This window comes from Penaeus chinensis, chromosome 1, assembly GCF_019202785.1.
Source record: "Penaeus chinensis breed Huanghai No. 1 chromosome 1, ASM1920278v2, whole genome shotgun sequence".
Classification (NCBI taxonomy): domain Eukaryota; kingdom Metazoa; phylum Arthropoda; class Malacostraca; order Decapoda; family Penaeidae; genus Penaeus; species Penaeus chinensis.
Genome location: NC_061819.1, coordinates 27,775,892 through 27,785,858, shown reverse-complemented (window position 1 = coordinate 27,785,858; position 9,967 = coordinate 27,775,892). Strand labels below are relative to the sequence as shown.

At 39.1% G+C, this 9,967-nt stretch overlaps 1 protein-coding gene across 1 annotated transcript in view; it reads right to left on the bottom strand.

Moving 5' to 3' along the window:
• LOC125036705 overlaps positions 1–8,509 on the bottom strand; it is a 19,808-nt gene extending 11,299 nt beyond the window's left edge. Inside the window, exon 1 of the mRNA XM_047629566.1 lies at positions 8,412–8,509. The gene's annotated coding sequence lies outside the window, so the exon portion shown is untranslated. The remainder of the gene's footprint in view (positions 1–8,411) is intronic.
• Positions 8,510–9,967: the final 1,458 nt, after the last annotated feature.

Here is a 9,967-nt window from a genome sequence, read left to right as displayed (position 1 = left end):
AAAAAGTAAAACAAATAATAAAAGCCAGGGAATGAGAACAGCTTAAATAAATCTACCTTGGCAGTGACAAAAAAAAAACCATTAGCTAATACACACCATGGCAGAGAGGAAGAGAGGAAAAAATAAACAAAAAATGATAGACCGAAGAAAAGGAGGAAGATACAGAGAAATCAATAGGTAAATTAATAAAAGGTGGACAGTTAAGCCTTGGTCACACAAGCATTTTATCAACAACAGGTTGGTAATAACAGCCAAATTTATCGTTTCTACAAATCCTCTACAGTAGTAACTTGTTTGAGGTGAAATAGTATTTATCATTTGGTATCTATTGTCTTTTAAATCCTTATATTTCTAAAGACTGCTCACTATTTCTATATTTGATATTGGCCGTGACATCATCACTGTTTACACACACGTTTTGAAGGTGGCATTCATTAAGATTAAAAAACACTGCCATGTTTGTTAGGTAAAATTGAGAGCATAAAGCAATTGTTTTGTTGGTCTTGTATGACCAGGAACCTGTGACATAAACAACATATAGGTTGAGGGGCAATTGGCCATAGAAGATGATGAAGGGGGAAAAGGCTCCTATGACTGCAGCATTAGGCATAAAAGAGTTTGACATTGTGAGTGGGTGGATGAGCAAGAGTGTTAGTGTGAGCATGTATGAATATGTCTGTGCTTGTATGTTTATGCATCATAACTCTGGTCATAATCTAAGATCAAAATGTAAAAAAAGATCAACCAGGATAATGATTAGATTTAAATGGTGACATAACCACTGCAGAATGTTCTACTGCAAATGCCAAGGTTTCCAAACAAAGTACTGAATAACACTAAAGACAAAGACTGTAAAAAAAAAAAGAAGCCATACAGGAAATATACCAGTAGTAAAAACATTATTCTTATAGAATAAAAAAAAAAAAAAGAAGCCATACAGGAAATATACCAGTAGTAAAAACATTATTCTTATAGAATAAAAAAAAAAAAAAGAAGCCATACAGGAAATATACCAGTAGTAAAAACATTATTCTTATAGAATAAAAAAAAAAAAAAGAAGCCATACAGGAAATATACCAGTAGTAAAAACATTATTCTTATAGAATAAAAAAAAAAAAAAGAAGCCATACAGGAAATATACCAGTAGTAAAAACATTATTCTTATAGAATAAAAAAAAAAAAAAGAAGCCATACAGGAAATATACCAGTAGTAAAAACATTATTCTTATAGAATAAAAAAAAAAAAAAGAAGCCATACAGGAAATATACCAGTAGTAAAAACATTATTCTTATAGAATAAAAAAAAAAAAAAGAAGCCATACAGGAAATATACCAGTAGTAAAAACATTATTCTTATAGAATAAAAAAAAAAAAAAGAAGCCATACAGGAAATATACCAGTAGTAAAAACATTATTCTTATAGAATAAAAAAAAAAAAAAGAAGCCATACAGGAAATATACCAGTAGTAAAAACATTATTCTTATAGAATAAAAAAAAAAAAAAGAAGCCATACAGGAAATATACCAGTAGTAAAAACATTATTCTTATAGAATAAAAAAAAAAAAAAGAAGCCATACAGGAAATATACCAGTAGTAAAAACATTATTCTTATAGAATAAAAAAAAAAAAAAAAAAAAAAAAAGTCTCTCTCTCTCTCTCTCACACTCTCACTCTCTCTCTCCTCACACTCTCTCTCACACTCACCTCTCTCTCTCTCACCACACACTCTCTCACTCTCACATCACACTCTCTCCACTCTCACTCTCTCTCTCTCTCACCTCTCTCTCTCTCACACTCACTCTCTCAACTCACACTCTCTCCTCTCACTCACTCTCTCACTCACAACTCACACTCTCTCCTCTCACTCACTCTCTCAACTCACTCACTCACTCACACTCTCTCTCTCTCTCTCTCTCCTCTCACTCACACTCTCTCTCTCTCTCTCCACACTCACTCACACACTCTCACTCTCTCTCTCTCAACTCACACTCTCTTCTCTCTCTCTCACTCACACTCTCTCTCACTCTCTCACTCACACACTCTCACTCTCACTCACACTCTCACTCACACTCACTCACACTCTCATCTCTCACTCACACTCTCTCTCTCTCACTCACTCACTCAACTCTCTCTCTCTCTCCTCACTCTCACTCACACACTCTCTCTCACACTCACTCAATCACTCTCTCACACTCTCTCACTCACTCACTCACATCTCTCTCTCTCACTCAACTCACACTCTCTCTCGCTCACTCACACTCTCTCTCTCTCACCTCTCTCTCTCTCACTCTCACTCTCACTCTCACGTCACACTCTCTCTCTCTCACTCACTCTCTCACACTCTCACTCTCACTCCACACTCTCTCTCTTCTCTCTCACTCTCACACTCTCTCTCTCTCTCACTCTCTCTCTCATCACTCTCACTCACACTCTCTCTCACTCTCACTCACACTCTCTCTCTCTCACTCTCACTCTCTCTCTCTCTCTTCACTCACACTCTCTCCTCTCACTCACACTCTCTCTCTCTCTCTCTACTCACACTCTCTCTCTCTCCTCTCTCACTCACACTCACACACTCTCTCTCTCTCTCTCTCACTCACCTCTCTCTCTCTCTCTCCTCTCTCTCACTCTCTCTCTCCTCTCTCACTCACTCACTCCACTCACTCACACTCACTCACTCACATCACTCACTCACACTCACTCACATCACTCATCCAACTCTCTCACCACTCCCTCACTCACATCACTCTCTCACACTCACTCACTCAACTCACTCTCTCACACTCACTCACTCACTCTCTCACACTCACTCACACACACTCTCACATCACTCCCACACTACTCCACACTCACTCACTCCACTCTCTCACACTCGACTCACTACACTCTCTCACACTCACTCACTCACTCTCTCACACTCACTGCACTCACTCTCTCCACACTCACTCACTCACTCTCTCACACTCACTCACTCACTCACTCACACTCACACACTCACTCTCTCACATCACTCACTCCTTCTCACACTCACTCACTCACTCTCTCACACTCACTCACTCACTCTCTCACACTCACTCACTCACTCTCTCACACTCACTCACTCACTCTCTCACACTCACTCACTCTCTCACTCACTCACTCTCTCACACTCACTCACTCACTCTCTCACACTCACTCACTCACTCTCTCACACTCACTCACTCACTCTCTCACACTCACTCACTCACTCTCTCACACTCACTCACTCACTCTCTCACACTCACTCACTCACTCTCTCACACTCACTCACTCACTCTCTCACACTCACTCACTCACTCTCTCACACTCACTCACTCACTCTCTCACACTCACTCACTCACTCTCTCACACTCACTCACTCACTCTCTCACACTCACTCACTCACTCTCTCACACTCACTCACTCACTCTCTCACACTCACTCACTCACTCTCTCACACTCACTCACTCACTCTCTCACACTCACTCACTCACTCTCTCACACTCACTCACTCACTCTCTCACACTCACTCACTCACTCTCTCACACTCACTCACTCACTCTCTCACACTCACTCACTCACTCTCTCACACTCACTCACTCACTCTCTCACACTCACTCACTCACTCTCTCACACTCACTCACTCACTCTCTCACACTCACTCACTCACTCTCTCACACTCACTCACTCACTCTCTCACACTCACTCACTCACTCTCACACTCACTCACTCACTCACTCACTCACTCACTCACTCACTCACTCTCTCTCACTCTCTCACACTCACTCACTCACTCTCACATTCACTCACTCACTCACTCTCCCACACTCATTCACTCACTCTCACTCATTCACTCACTCTCTCACACTCATTCACTCACTCACTCTCTCTCATTCACTCACTCACTCACACTCATTCACTCACTCACTCACTCACACTCATTCACTCATTCACTCACTCACACTCATTCATTCACTCACACTCACTCACACTCATTCATTCACTCATTCACTCATTCACTCATTCACTCACTCACTCACTCACTCACTCACTCACTCACTCACTCACTCACTCACTCTGTTGACTTGGCAGTCTATCCACCCCCCCACCCCCCCAGTTGCAGTTCACCATGGATCCCAAAAATAACAAAACCAGATGCATTTCGTCAATACTGATATTCTACCAAGAGACTGCTCACACCTGAAGGCCACAAACCATTTCCTACAGATTTCTGACATCCTGCTGCCCTGGGCTATTATAAACTCAAATTGCTGTCCCAGATAACAATCCGTGTGGGTGCAGTAGTTCTGTCAAGCAGTGCTTAAAATTACCTGAAAAACTAGGTACTTCCCAAGACATGAAATATTAAAAATCTATTTAATTCTCAGCCGCCAAACTAATATTTTTCATTCCTATGCCATTACTATTGTGGACATGACTCCTGAAATCATGACGGTACCTCATGAAATACTGGGAAAAAAAAGTATTACTAAAATAGGTCAAGCAGTTCTATGTACATGATACACACAAACACATACACACCAACAGTAAAATCTCTTATCAACAACTTTTATTCAGAATATTCTTTCTTTTGTCTTTTCTGCTTATTCTAACATTGCATTTAATTGCATGATTCTCATGTCTAATGCACAGATTTCAAAAGTGGTATTGCATTGTTTACATTAAAGTTTATATTATCAAAAAACTTTGTCACACAAATTGGCCCAAATAAATATGTGCCATTAACCTGTTGTATACAAGGACAAGCCACTTTTTTTTTGTTCATGAATAGCTCCAAATGTGCTTACTCTCCAAGGAGCCAATTATTAGGCCTCCTTAACCCTCATTTAAATGTAAACATTAACACCTGCAAAGAATAAAGCAACATACAGCTTGATATCCTCAAGCACCACCTGCCTACTTGTCTTTGGCTTTCCAGAGAAATGGTTATGATAAAAGTAAGACTGATCTTTTCTGTGATTTCTATAAATTGAATAACTTATATTTCAATTTGCAATAAACATGTCATGTCTATTCACCAACAGTATGAGAAAAGAGATTGAAAGCAACACAAAATATTAATAAGCAAAAAATCAATGCTTCAAGTAGGCATGTCAAAAGCCTCTTCCATCCTTACTTGAACTGACCAGGTAAGAGAACAGATTTCAAAGAACAAGAATTTGCCAAATAACCCTTTCAAGTCTACTTCTGTTCTGTTTCTATAACATTTGCTGCAAAAACAAATTCATGAATATCAAAAATTTCGAAGCCTCTAACCTGGCACACAAAAAACATATACTTGCCCCCAAGTTACTAATTTATTGCAATTTAACATTCAAAATAGGACAGCATGAAGCCAGAATAAGTAAGGCAATACATATTATATAAAACATCACCTTTAGGCATAAAAAGAAAAAGAAAAAGAAAAAAGAAATAACCAAAAACTGGATTTATGGACACAATCACCAATCAAATCTGTGAATCTGCTAGCATAGTCAGGTCCTACAACGATATGACTTCCGTTCTCAATCTCCTTTGTGTATATTCTCTTGTGAAAGAACTTCTTGATTTCTCTGATGCTTTATTGTCAATTAACCCAATGCTGCCAGGGTGATTTCTAGATGCGAAAACCCTCTCTCCCAGGCTGTATTCATACTGGCCCGGGCCCTGCTGCAGGGTGATCATGTCAGCACCATGGAGCGTGGCATGACCGTACATGCCCCCGGAAAACAGGACCGGCACACCAAGTATGTATACACACATACCAAGGTATGTATACGCACCTGGAATACAGTCAAGGCATGCCATGGCATGTACGTACATGCAACCCAGTGGCAAAGGGTTAAGAAATCTGTCCATGCTACTTTGTCAAATATAAAAGAATCAGTTTGTTTGCCTTTGTTTTAGGGCAAGGTGAGGAAGCCATGACGTTGCTTCATGCCATACTATTCTGAACAATTACCAATCAATAACCAATTTTGTTCTTTCTTTATTATGTCCATTTTAATTTCTCTCGTATTTCTCTAATATTTGATAAATCTTTACAGTATGGATGCATTTGGCCGAGACTAAGCCTCAAACTCCCTGTCATAAAACCTATTCAACAATCTTGATATGATTGGGCATGCCCCAAGGGGAGGGTTGATGGGGGGGGGGGGGACAAGAATATCAATTTGCTTAAGCTAAGTGCATCCCAAGGATCAACCCAATATTTTCCAAATATTCAAGGCTATCTTACATTCCCAATATAAATATACATGCTAAAATTTACTAAATTCACAAACTAATTTCAAGGAAAAGTCTACTGAATTCACAGCGTATAAAGAAAACAGACAGACACTCAAAGCGAAGGCAGAATTGGACTTTAATCTACAAAAGGAATAATGAAAAAAGAAAAGTGGCATGTAGGTAAAACAAACAAAAAAGGGGGCAGTAGTTCCTTTTAACAACAAGGAATAGATCCCTTTAGCAGACAATCCTGACACTTTTTTTTTCTTCTGCCAACAATCAACTAGTTGTTTTTTTTCAGTATTCAACTAGAATTTGCTGAGGTGGCAGCATGATTATAAAATATGCTAGCTGATGACAAATTTACAACAAAACATCAAATGCTAATGAATGCCTACGTCTATGACAATGCAACACTAACCTTGCCTTTTCTTACTCATTTCTTTTCTAACTTGAACATAACCCCAAATGGATAGGCACTCATGATGTTTGGCAAAGAAACACTACAAGATTAGAACAAAGCAGGGCTTCAATGTCATTGCTATATTTTTTTCTGTAGCATTTTTTTTTTTTTTTTCAATTAAAGTTTAACAACCATATTCTAAATTAGTAAGAGGGATATATCTCAACAAACCTGATGCTTTTCAAATCTAATAACCACACTACCTATATGTGTGCATATTCTAAGCACGAGAAATTAGCTCTATGGTTCTTAAACTATGGTTCTTAAAATATTCCTAATTCTAATTTGTTTCCCAGACAGAAAATATCTTGTTTAACCAATAGATGGGTTTGGAGCAACCTACATGTGTTTATGATTTCAATCTCTCATAAAATCAAAACAATAAATTCACTATACAAATAAAATTGATTTCTTTTTACTAATATATAACCTAAAAAACATTTCATATTCAGTTTGTTTACTTAATAATTATATCCAAAATAATTACTTAAATTCATTATTCTGTAAGAAAATGAGAATAATCCACTGACCTAGCATAAAATATGCCTAAAACATGCTAAATTTAAGCACTGATATAATGCTTTCAAAAATTGATATAAAAAATTTCATATGCAAATTTTAAAAATTAAATTAAACTGTTCTGGACCACACTCAAATGGCCTGCTGCATCTATGGATAAATGTCATTCATCTAAAAAGCAATTCATGCCTTCATAGTTATCAATTGCTTTCTACCTATAGCATTACTTGAGAGACTGTAATTATTGAAAAAATAATAACACACACCTAAACTAATTAAGTCTTTATAAACTAAAAATACATAAACCCAATTAATATTAAAAGTCAATCTGGATTCTAAATCCAAACCAGAGTAAATTGAATGGTTTGCTTTAACTGGGGACAAGACAAGACAAAATAATAAATATCCTTAACCTCACAGATAAAATAACATATATGCTTAACCTCACAGATGAAGAAAAAAAATACCCACAAACCTTACAAGGACAACACCAACAAAAACAACAACAAAACCATGCAGTTTCCAGCTCGAAATCCCAACTCAGAGGAAGTGGCATTCAGCAGCCTGGCGGAGGGACAGCTGTTGGTGCTGCCTCCACCCCAGCCTCCCATTGACCATAGCAGCAGCTGGGTATAATGGGTCCTAAAATAATCGATAATACAAGCTTCAGGGTCATGCTGTAGAACCCAAACCCAGGGGGAACCATGGCAGACCCGAGGGCGCTTGAGAGAGAGAACGGAGCAGCATTTTCCTCTTGCTATTTTGGAGACGGATGTGTCAATTTTGAGGATTGGGTTGGGACGGAAGGTTTGTTGGTGAGGTTTAATGTCACGTTTAAATCATAGGAGTGAGGGTCTCTCTCTCTCTCTCTCTCTCGCTCTCTCACGGTCACCAAAATTCACCATTTTGGATCCGGCTCCTTTTTTTTCATGTGGCGGATTCTCTCGCTCGGATTTAGGGGAGAAGTCAGTCCGTTCCCTCCGTTGAATGCCGTAAATGTATAAGCGAAAGAACGACTGTCTTCCTTCACCTCTCGGGAACTTATTAACAAAAAAAGATGCAATGCGCGAAATTTTTAACCCTGAAAAATGTTTCCGATTTACAAAAGCTTTCACTTTTGACTATTTCATCCCTTCATTTCTTCTTGCTGACTGTCACACTCGCTTCGGAACGGCGATGGACAAACCGGTCGTCAAGACTTACCTCGAAATTTGTCTTCAAGTGCCAGCAAAAAAAAATCCTAGGGTTTTAACAGAAGGAGCTAATGTTTACTCTCCGACGCCAACAAAGACAAGCGTTTGGGAGGTTTAAATCGCGCGTTCGCTTCGTCCGCCGCTGCTGCCTCGCGACCAATCAGAACACGGTTTGCGCTCCTCTTGGCTCTTTGCTGCGTTTTCATTGGCCGATTTCTTAAGAGGTTTTGCGTGGTGGCATCAGGAAACTGGTGTGCATTCGAATGTGTTATTTGACTGTTTAATATATGAATACATGTCTCATATGCGATGATTTACTATATTAAAAATGAGAAAATGTTCATCGAGAGCCAGCCGTATATCCAATAAGCCTATTCCGCCAAGTTTGAACATTAGATGTGTTGTGTAACACGCTCACATTTTCAGTCAAAACAGGTATGTTTCGACACAACAACCCTCTAGTTACTAATGTAACTTATCTGAAAAATACGCCAGTGCTATCAACAAACGCCAGTAACTCCGCAACGAAAAATAAATGAATTTGTCATTAAAACCCCAGGCCGTACGATCAACCAGCTCTTCTTGCCTGAGGATCGATGCCTTCAAGTTAGACGACCACCTCCTGCGACCTCCCTCTTTTCAAACACTGTGAACTTTGGCGGAGAGCACACGCCACACGAGCACGTACAAATAGAGGAGAAGTTCGTGAGATAGAACTCTTCCAGGCGAAATATTAAACGTAAAACTCCCACCTTCGAAAATTGCAAAACAAAAAGAAAGATAAAAAAAAAACATGCGTTGCTTGAGTAGGACATTCATTCTTTAACCCTAGCCATATAGTTTTCTCAAACGTCAAAGAAATCGGCCCATGCCAGCTGCGGGGTGAATGAAAGGTACAATCGGGGGGAAAAAACAAGAACGTAGGGAGTAATAAAGGTAATTTAATGTCGCGAGTTGCACCTCGTAGTGTGCATGAGCGTTGTATACGTGACTCGACACTCGTTTCGTCCGCACGGGGAAAGCGCGAGAGGAAATCAATATTATTCTGACTTCGGCTCAAGACAGAACGCTTTTGCGCTCGGCCTCTGCTTTTGGATCATGCTCGGGTTCCATAAACAAGCAGGCGCTCTATGAGAATGAAGTCCCATATATATATATATATATATATATATATATATATATATATATATATATATATATCTGTGTGTGTGTGTGTGTGTGTGTGTGTGTGTGTGTACATGTTCATATATACATATGTTTATATATAATAAATATATATTTATATATAAGATCCCATATATGTGTGTGCGTGCGTGCGTGCGTGCGTGTGTGCGCGCGTGTGTGCGCGCGTGTGTGTGTGTGTGTGTGTGTGTGTGTGTGTGTGTGTGTGTGTGTGTGTGTGTGTGTGTGTGTGTGTGTGTGTGTGTTTTCTTACCTTACCTTACCTAGCTGTTTCAATACGAGAGAAGAGCTAAGTTCAGATGGTTTCGTCTGCTATATTTAAATTATCATATAACTTTTTTCAATTGATGCACATTTTTGGCACACAACGTTATTTGGAAGATT